The sequence below is a fragment of the Hyalella azteca genome, unplaced genomic scaffold (genome assembly GCF_000764305.2).
Source record: "Hyalella azteca isolate HAZT.00-mixed unplaced genomic scaffold, Hazt_2.0.2 contig16463, whole genome shotgun sequence".
Classification (NCBI taxonomy): Eukaryota; Metazoa; Arthropoda; class Malacostraca; order Amphipoda; family Hyalellidae; genus Hyalella; species Hyalella azteca.
Window position 1 is genome coordinate 352,617 of NW_025946286.1, and position 9,813 is coordinate 362,429.

Sequence of the window (9,813 nt, forward strand, 5' to 3'; positions counted from 1 at the left end):
GCACAACTATAACTGGACATGGGTTATTGTAAACTAAAATTCCATCCAAAATCAATAATCTACCAGCTTGACTTATAAAACGCTGGACTCTATTCGGCCATTTCTTTGGTATAATTCTTTGTTTCAACATGCGCATTACAATTCGTAATTCAGGACAACCAGATTGGACAAACTTAATGAGATCATCCTCCATTAATAAAGACATTCCAGTAATTTGGGATAGATTCCCTTCAATCTCAAACTTCACATTGTTGTCTACCATACAAGATTTTAATTTATGAGAAGCTGAGTCATGAAAATTAGTTTGCAAAGTGAGAATAGAACTGGTGGGTTTCATGCCAGTACGCAACCTGACAACTGACGTTCCTTCCCTCTTGCAGGTATTTGCCTTCATATCAATATCAATGTCATATTCAAGCATGAAGTCCAGTCCCAACAACAAACAAACAGGGAGAATGGAATCCTCCACCACTGCAAATGTAAATGGTCTGTCCATCACAAATGTACCTACATTGAGGGAGAGTTCAATTGTCTTATTAATAGCTGTCTTGACGCCAGAAAATCCAATTACATCACACAAATAGCTATGACTGATGTCCACTACTCCTGAATCCTTCAACCTTTCAACAGTACTCTCAGACACCAAGCTAAGTTTGTCCCCACTATCAATTACAGCACAAAAGGACATATTCTTATGGGAAACTTCAATGCACGCAAGGCTACTTCCACTATGGTTACAAGAGGAATGTTCTACTAGGTTTCCCAGCAATGAATCAATGTTTCCTAATTTCTCTGCAGCATTGTCATCAGTATCATCTTCACAATGCACAAAGTACGGTGCAGGGGCAGCCTGAACTGAGTTGATAGAGCACTTCTGAACATCAGGCGGTACATAATTTCCCACCTCAATCAGCGGATTAAAGTGAATACCACTAATACATTGAAGATGGATTACATTTTCATATTCATCAAATTGGTAAATAACAGGTACTTCTGACCAAAAATATACAAAAACCTTCACCTTGAATAGTCTACTGGCTGCCATAAGAACATCAAGAGATGGTAGCTGACCTGAACATCTCATCAAGCGCAATTGTTTACGGGAGTCACGGTCCAAGTGAAGCTTATACTTAACTGAGTGATTCAACAGGTCATCAACAAGGATTTCCCTTAACTCAAGCGCATTCACCAGAACTGGTCTCTCAACTTTAATGCATGATAAGGACTTGTGCAAACTCAAAAACAACGAATTACCACCTCCTGGAACAGGTGCACCATTTAGTACCAAACCACTGGGAATTACTGGCTCTAGATTAGACTCGTCATCAGCAGCCGCATTAAGATGTCCTGGTACATATCGAATTTCAAAAACAAAATCAGATAGTTCCTCTACAGTTCTTGCAAGTCTAGAACACACTGTTTTCATGTTGTGCAAGTGGACAAGTGGTTGATGGTCAGTAAACAAGATAAATGCAACACCATAAAGAAAAGGTCGGAATGTTTTAATGCCCCAGCGCAATGCTGTGAGCTCACGTTCGAGAGTTGAATAATTCATTTGGGTCTGGGTAAATGTCATGGAGGCAAAGCCTATGACTCTATGCGATTCACCTTGCTGTTGAGCCAAATATGCTCCAGCACCATAGGCAGACGCATCAACCCAGAGCTCCAACTTGTGGGCACTTTCAGAATAGTCAGGATATGCAAGTTCTAAATCTTCCTGCATTTCTTCTTTAAGTTTATTAAATGCTACTGTCATTTCTTCAGTCCATGAGAGCACTTTTGACTTGCGCCCACCAGTCAGACATGACAAGGGCTTTTGTATCTCTGAACAATACGGCAAAAATTTATGCTGAAAATTAATGAAACCAAGGAACTCTCATAGTTTACCAACTGTCTTAGGCTGAGGGTAATCACGAATTTTGGATAGGTATTGTTCAGTCTTGAGAATGCCAGAAGGGCTTAAGATATGACCTAAGTACTCTACTTGAGATCTGAAAAATTCACATTTAGATGGTTTGATTTTAATATTATATTTAAGTAAGGTTTGCAGAACTTTCATTACCAACTGAAGGTGTTCATCAAAAGTACTGCTCATTATTAAAATATCATCAATATAGGCTATGACTTTATTTGAAGGGAAAGTATTGAGTACAGCTTGGATCTCTCTTTGGAAAGCAGAGGGAGCATTACGTAACCCGAAACTCAAGCGCTTGAATTGCCAATGATTTCTTTGGGTTGAAAATGCTGTCATTGGTCTACTATTTTCATGAATGGGTATTTGATAGTATCCTCTAACTAAATCTAATCTACTAAAGTACTTAGTTCTATTAAGGCCAAAGATTGAATCTGACAGATTTGGAACAGGAAACTTATCTGGGATAGTTACTTTGTTTAACTGCCTATAATCGATACATATTCTAATTGATCCATCCTTCTTGCGGACTGGTACTACAGGAGAGGAAGTAATACTGTAAAGAAAATAAGAAAAGAACAATATTAACTAACACAAAGTAAAATGAATGCTCTACCTGTCCACTCAATATATTATTAAAAATGAGAATAAAGATCATGAACGCAGGAAGGTTGTGCTATAAAAATAGTATTTACAACCCCCGGTAACAGCATCATCTGAATACATCAGCATTGCCTCAGAATTAGAGGATGGTAAGGAGAAATTTACTGGTACAGCCTCCACCTTCCCTTCAGGTAACTTGACATCACAAGATGCATAACATGGACAATTGCAAAATAATACTTGCTTGGCTGAGCCACTGTCATCAAGAAAAATTTCGGCTCTTGCACCATGATCATAATGCTTAATCAATTTCCTCTTTCGTATGCATAATTCAATCAAATTGGATTTCAAAAAAATCAATGCCGAGAAGAAGAGAAATCCTGCTAGATCAAGTTTGTTCATTAAAATACCACAAACCGAGTGCACAGGACACTGTTCCCATTGAATTAAAGGTCTGATCACCAATGACTCGATAAATGTTGCTCCTATCTGACACTGAGAGTTCAAATTTTTCTACTATCTCTGACGCTATGAGTGAACGTTCAGCACCCGAATCAATTACTGCAATTACCGACCTACTATTCAACTCAACGTTAACCTTAAGCAATGCACATCCAAGGCCTACAAAATTAATAATCTTCCCAGGGACAGGCACTGCCTGTTCAATTCTGGGCAAGTGGTTAGGCTTATTTGTGGATGAGAGCTTGGCATCAGGATGAGCTGCATTAGCAGAACCAATCTCACTGGAGCATTGAAGGCATTGGTCAACCCGGCTGGGCAGACTGATTTCTTCAACAATTTTCATATCATTTGGTGCAGTAGACGTCTTCAGTTGAGCATCAGCGCAGGGTGGTGTGAGACGAAATGATACTCCCTTTCTGTGTTGTGGATCTCTAGAAGAAGTTGACTCAGTGAGGGGTGCAAAGTCTATGGATCCCCTCTGGGATCCCCTCTGGTAGCTGGATCCCCTCTACTGGATCCCCTCTGATAGCAAGACCATTCAGTTTAACGGCTTGCTTTGCAGAAAACTTTGTGGCTGAAACCGTTAGCAATACTGGGGGTCATATTTTGGACAGTCCTCAATAAAATGCTGATTTCCGCATATAAGACACAATTTGGCTGCACACCAGCAATTGTGCTGTGAATGATTTGGCTTCTTACAATAGGTGCAACGCACACAAGCCTCCTTTTGCAAGCTGGTAGTGGGCTTCTCACGGTTTTCAACTGATACAGCAGACTGTTGACGATGAGGCAAGCAAGGCTCTTGCCCACTGCTGCCAGAAGCTGAAAGCGGTGGGGCTGGAACTGTCTGTTCCTTGACTGTGCTTCAGGAGTGGACTGTGACCCACTAGAGCTTGGAGCATTGAAGTTCTTCAATGTCACTTGACTTGTCCACATAACTGATTTATTTTGGGATACCAGTAGCCTGAAGAGCCCTCTCTGCATCAATAATCTTAGAGCTTGCATGCGCAGGGATACAATGAAGGAATCTCTGTTTTAGGCGAGTTGCGCATTCTTTATTGTCTTTAGGGAATGCCAACTGGGCAAGTTCAGTCAAACGCATTCCAAAAATATCAACTGCTTCATCTCCATCAGCACTGCTCTCTCCAGCTCCTTCCTCCAAAAACTAGTACTTCCAACCTTCAATGTCTTATAGTATTGTAATAGCTGTTCCTTTATAACTTCATACTTCAGTCTTCTACCTCCACGACAGTCTTCTACCTCCACCCATAACAAGTCCCCAACTAGAAACTTTGAAAGGGTTTGGGTCTTGTCATATGAGTTACCTTTGAACTTCTTGTCAAAATATGCCTCAAAGGTGTGCAAGTATTCCTTCAGACTAGTCTTACCATCCAGCTGAAACACAGGGGGAGTAACAACTGAACGGTTGTCTGAGGTGCTGCCACCACGAAAATGGCGATAATGAGAATGAGGCTCAAGCACAGGGATATCAACAGAAGAATCGGAGTTATTTGGGGCAGTAGGGCAAGAATCAGAGCTTTCAGACAAGGAAGAAAGAATTATTTTTTCTACTTAGGGGACATCTTACTAGGAACAGTATCAGTTTTAGGCTTTTTAGAAGAGGTGCATTTCTGCAGTTTTGAGGTTTTGGTTAGTTTCTTATTCTTAGGTTTATTATTCAAATAGTAGGCATTCTTCAAGTCAGCTGACCGTTGTTGCCTGGACTTGGTACGGCGCAGTTGGCCGCCAGAGTTACTGGAAATGTCATCATTGCTAGACAGGAAATGGGTGCATCGCTTTTCTGCAGGGACTCGAGTCCAATAATGATCTGCTGCAATGAGCTCCAAAGTGTCAAACCACTGGTGATAAGTTAAGCAATCACTGATAGCATCAGTATCAGTAAGTAGAAGCTCATCACTCTTGCATAGCAGCTGAGACAAATGGTGGGCTGCAACCTGAGATCTTGTACTTGTGTTCTGCCCAATTCCACTACTTTGCCAACATGGTAATAAAGGCCAATGGAGGTCATCAATTTTAGGTAGCAGGCTTGGGTTGATATTGAACCCAAATTGATGATTAATAAAATCTGCTCTCACTTGAGGATGGGAGAACTGAATTAAAAGAGACTGGACAGAAACCAGTGATGCCAAGTCAGAATGGTTCAGTGACATCGGAGCTGCCATTGTAAGAGCTGCGGACGAGGGACCTGCTACTGGTTGGCAAGAATTAGCTGAGGGTTCCAGATTGACTTTGGGCTGGGATTCAACTTCTTTTGCCAATGCCAGGCTTGTGCCTTCACCAGGACTCTGATGTTGCTCAGTAGATAAAAGAGCAGCTGCTTCCATTCCATCTGGTGATTGGTCCGCCACCGGTAGACTATCCCGCCTGTGCTCCCCGTGTAATGCATTAGGCAATGCACTGTGCCTCATTATGGATAGTAACCTTTGCAAGGGATAATGATTGTGGCAATGTCAGATTAACTGTTGTAAATGTACTCCCATCTGAGATGCCAATGTTCCTGTGTATGCCGCGGGGGGATTAACTCGTAACCCACTTAAGTGAAGCTGAATTGGTCTAATAATGGTGTAAGTAAAGAGTTGCCAGAAGAGTTATGTTTTATTATGGGATTTTAAAATACAACTGACATGCCAATAAATGCACAGAGACAATATTGTTTATAGTGCTTTAGGACTATTGTGACTTAGTGTTTGGTAACTAGTGATATGGAATAGGGAGCACAGGATGGGCAATGGCGCATAAGGTCCTCAGACAGCTGAAAGATATGAAAAATACAAATGAAAGATACTGCACATAATGTGACTATATGATGCTAAGCAGGTTACAATCTATCATGCCTGAATTTAGTGATTAACTTGAGGCAACCATGCTATAACTGAATAATGAACAAACATTTAGGAAATTAAGGACTGATAATTTAGTCTAGTAAGTTAAGTTGCAAGAGTTATTGGTGCAAAAATCATAATTAATAAACACACAAAGCAAACAATGTTGGAGGTAGATTTGACACAATAATGCAAGTGAAGTTATATAGGTAAACAAGGACTGCATCACCATCATGTCTGTAAACACTTCAAACATAAAGTTAACTAAATTATGGTCGGGTTGTGCTTAAGTAATGCAGATAAATAATGCAATGGTTAAAAAGATGTGAAAAATGTAGTATTACAGAAGACATACATATATATAAATTATCTGGAAGAGCTTCACTCACCCAACAGTATTGCAGAATTAACTTGATGCATTTGACTGTCTTGGCAGCATTTTAGTTACTTGCTTACACTTGACTTGAATGGAATTTAATTATTACCTCTGTTCTGAAATGATGCGAAACAAGAGGATGCATTGAGTATGAAAATTGGTTAATGACACAGATGGGTTGATTGGAGAAAAAGCAATAATGCCTTCCAGCAACAATGTTCGTATAAGAAATTTGTAGAAAAATTTCTTCTGAAATAAATTTATAGATTTTTGCTTTCTCAAAATTTCCATATCAAGGAAAATCATAGATTTTTTATGGATAATTAAATGCATGTTGGGTATTACAAGTTTTCTGTCTCATGTCCCTTGACAAAATGTATCTGTGTGCTGTGCCAACGTTTGCACGCGCAAGCAGGGATGGCCAGAAGTTGCGCAAACTGTGCACAGCAATGGCGTAAAAAAGTCAGAATGCGCGGGGAAAAATTTCCCAAAAACCTACATCATCCTGAGTGTGGACTAAGACTAGCACTGTTAGATGCTAAATAAGCCTCCCAAGAAGCCCAAAATAAGCGTCCCTCTTGGTTAGTAAAGGATCCAGGTTACAAAGAAAAATCAATTAACAGCAAAGAAATTTGATTACATTTACCTCATTCAGCAAAAAAAATTCACTTCATGAAAAATTAATGCATCATTAATCATCACAAAATTGTGACTAAGCCACATAGAATAAAAATTAGTTAACCTAAATTATGATTTGTTTCACAAAAAAATATGAAGGTTGTCACTAAAATATTCCTTTCTGTTCCAGGTATGGGTTTACATTTTTTTTATATAGTGAATTAACTTCACCCAATTAAAATGGTGTGAAATTACAATCCGTCCTGTAAGCTTACAGATACAGAAAAGTGCTATATGATATAGGTATGTGCACAAAGTATGCACGAATGTAAACGCTGGCAAAATGGCGGACAGCCACTTTCTGCATCATCGCGTAAGGTATTTAATTTTGAAAGTTCCACCCAAATGTTTGCTTAATATGATTGACTTGTTATTGGAAATAAACTAAAAAGACCTGAACTATGATGACACCATTTTTTTTCAAGAAATGTCTATCAAGTACCTGCTTAGCTGGGGTGTGCAAGGGGTAACATTTGTGCTAGAAATACCATCAACCAGGGCAACTCGGGACTGGCGGGGCAACTCGGGACGCACCTCTGACACGTCGTAAAACAGTCATAGTAGCGAAACTAATTGGAATATTGCTAAACTACATATGGAATTTTTTTGAAGATGCCATTTGATAGCCCTCGCAAAGAGCTATAAAATGAGCCTAAACTTGTTTATGAAATGTTTCATCGTAAGAAGTTATTAACAAAAAACGCTCAAAACCGTCCCGAGTAGCCCCGGTTGACGGTAAACATTGATATTGTATTTTGAAATTAATGAAAGATAATTTGAAATCAAGATCATCATTTTTAGAGCATGCTCTCAAAATTTTAGAGCTCTGCAGCCATTCTGACAGTTTTTCTATCATTCTTGAAATTCATGGTAGTCGTGCAGTTCACGTTCAGTTCAGTCGTGAGCCAGTGAGGTACGCTGGTCATGAACTACTGCCGAGACTGAGACACAAGAGGGGACATGAGATGAGGCATGAGGCAAAACATGGGACGAGACATGAGACTAAGACATGGGACGAGACATGAGATGAGACATGAGACAAGACATGAGACAAGACACAAGACAAGACACAAGACAAGACATGAGACAAGATATGAGATGAGACATGGGACGAGACATGAGACTGAGATATGAGATGAGACATAAGACAAAACATGAGATTGGACATGAGACAAGGAGACAAGACATGAGATTGGACATGCAATGAGGAGATGAGACATGAGACAAGCATGAGATGAGACATAAGACAAGACTTGAGACAAGCACGAGACAAGGCATAAGACGAGACATGAGACAAGCATGAGAAGAGACATGAGATGAGGCACGCAACAAGGCACAAGACACGAGACATGAGATGAGACGTGACGATGATCAGTATTTGACATTATTATTAATATCAATATTGACTAATATTCATAATAAGTAGTTAAGAATTAATATTAATAAAAATTAATAATATTATTATTACAAGTAAATTTTATTTGTGTATTCTATTTAATTTCATATTTTTAAGCTCAATTATGGTGCCAAGGCCATGAAACTGAAATTTATTCCATCCAATTCTGCCTTTAAGTTGAGTTATAGCATTCATATTTGGCAGTTGCACCCATTTCCCCCACCCACCTGCAGTCACCCACCCTGCGTTTTAGTTGACCTGCAGTCAACCAAAATGTTTTATTCTAGTTAGCATAGATAGCCTACAACATGAGCTTTCTAATGGTACTAAAAATTTTGAAATTGGCTCATAGGAAACCTACAAATGATAGTTTTTTCCAACAAAAGTGACAAGTTGGTCCATTTTTGAGGTGAGATTGAAAAAAGGAAAAAATTCATATCTTTTTCATTTTTCAACCTACTCTACTCATACTTATATGATATTTTTCTAAAAATTTTCTATTTTCAGTGGTGCAATTTTCATTACGATCAAAGGAAATTTTTTTGCACATACCGGTACCTACAGTATAAGGCTGCAGATAAGAAGCTTGCTGTGGAAAAGGTTGTAAATGCTCAATGGCATGTTCATGGATACGGCAATATCACATCAATAATACTGTAATGTATGGATATGGCAATATCATATCAATGAAGGAATAATGAGTAAAAATCACAAAAATGTCATTTACTCTACATCTACATCATATTCAAAGGTGGAGGAGGATTTCAGATTACTGTTTGTAATGGATGAGTACAATCTGCATGCTTCAACCGTTTTAAAATAAAGTTTTATTTCAAGTGTCCCTTATAACCCCGTTCCCAGGGGTAATTCAGGACGCTTTTATTTTGTGTCTGGCACCTTACAAATAGCATATGGATTTTTTTTAATCCCATACAATAGCCCTGGCAAAGAGCTTTAAAGTGAGCCCAAACTTTTTTATGAAATGTTTCATGGTAAGTTATTAACAAAAAATGCTTAAAACCTTCCCTCATTACCCCTTTGATAGTACATTTTAAAATTTGAATCTTTTTTTCCCATTGGTGTATAAATTATTCATTTTGAATTTGTACCTAGATGAACACAAATTTATTAAATTGGGCATATCATTTAGAATAACCCTGTACCAAGGACTACTACACACAGGACATGCATAGCACCAAGGACTACTACACACATTGTAATACTATTGTATGAAACAATTATGGGCATATCATTTGTTGATGCCACTAAAACAACAGCATTTTCATAGTGTAGGCGATCGCCTCTGCTAGCAGAGGCTGGACATAGGCTATGCATGTCCTGTGTGTAGTAGTCCTTGCCCTGTACATAATTTTCTATTGAATATATTTTATTATTTAATTATTGCTTGTATTCCATCCTTATGTATAGTTTTAAGGATTGAGATTAAATTAATCCAATTGAATTCCTATATTATAATTTCTGACAGGTTGAAATTAACTTGAATTTCAATTTTTTAAATTTGCATAATTTTCTATTCATTAGA